The sequence below is a fragment of the Sus scrofa genome, chromosome 1 (assembly GCF_054392235.1).
Source record: "Sus scrofa isolate SSC_HxYL_T2T_F1_AM1 chromosome 1, Sscrofa_HxYL_maternal_Yorkshire_Landrace_v2.0, whole genome shotgun sequence".
NCBI classification, from domain to species: domain Eukaryota; kingdom Metazoa; phylum Chordata; class Mammalia; order Artiodactyla; family Suidae; genus Sus; species Sus scrofa.
The window spans coordinates 175,590,174-175,591,389 of record NC_139383.1 but is presented as its reverse complement, the minus strand read 5'-3'; the positions used below and the strand labels follow the sequence as shown (position 1 = coordinate 175,591,389).

The 1,216-nt window shown below is 43.6% G+C and overlaps 1 pseudogene; it reads left to right on the top strand.

Moving 5' to 3' along the window:
* Positions 1-460: 460 nt before the first annotated feature.
* LOC100516844 (large ribosomal subunit protein eL31 pseudogene) lies at positions 461-892 on the top strand (annotated as a pseudogene).
* Positions 893-1,216: the final 324 nt, after the last annotated feature.

The following is a 1,216-nucleotide window of genomic DNA, read 5'->3' as shown; positions in this document are numbered from 1 at the left end:
GCGGCTCGGATCCCGCCTTGCTGTGGCTGTGGTGGAGGCCGGTGGCTGTAGCTCTGATTTGACTCTCAGCCTGGGAACTTCCATATGCCACAGGTGTGGCCCTAAAAAAAAAAAAAAAAAAGGGCAAAAAATAATAATAAAATAAAATATGCTAGGCCCTATTCCCCATAAGCTGTCCAGGCACCCAGCTCCCTTCTCCCTATTGCTCTGCTATCTTGATATGTCCAGGTTGGTTCCCCTCCATATTCACATTTAGGGTAGAAGGAAGGAGGAGGAGGGAGGATGTCCTTTCCCCTAGGGAACATCACTGCTGCATCCCCATCTATATCTGTATAGATACACAGATGTGCAGCTGCATCTGTATTCACATCTAAAATCACATATAATCTATATCAATAGCTCCACCAGTTACCTGGTATCCAAAGCATCAGTTTTAAAGATAGACCCTTCAACTTTCCAACGAGGGACGGGAAAAATGGCTCCCACAAAGAAGGGTGGCAAGAAGAAGAAGGGCCAGTCCACCATCAATGAGGTGGTGACCAGGGAGTACACGATCAACACTGACACGCGCATCCACGGCGTGGGTTTTAAGAAGCGTGCCCCTTGGGCACTCAAAGAAATCCGGAAATTTGCCATAAAGGAGATGGGGACTCCGATGTGTGCATCGACATCAGGCTCAACAAAGCCATCTGGGCCAAAAGAATAAGGAATGTCCCATACCAGGTCCGTGTGCGGTTATCCAGAAAATGTAATGAAGATGAAGACTCGCCAAACAAGCTCGATACATTGGTCACCTATGTACCTGTCGCCACTTTCAAGAATCTACAGACAGTTAACGTGGATGAGAACTAACTGCTGACTGTCAAATAAAAGTTGGTTGTAGAGGCAAAAATAGATAAATAAACAAAAATAAAGACAGACGCCGCAGTGCCAACAAAATAAAATCCAGTGATGGATAAAGCCAGGCCCTAGTGGCAAAGCCTGGAAACAGGAAATACTACAGCAGAGTTACTTCACCTCCTATTGACATCCTACTGGTCATTTCCTTAAGAGAAATATTCCTGCATATAATACTTGATTCACCTGAACAAAATAAAATACTTTTGTTACGGCTTTTGATTAAAAAGAAATCAAATGTTTTTCAAAAAGACTACCTTATAAAAATGTGGAATGTCATGTGTATCTGTGGGTTTTATGGGTCAGCAAATAGTTGCAA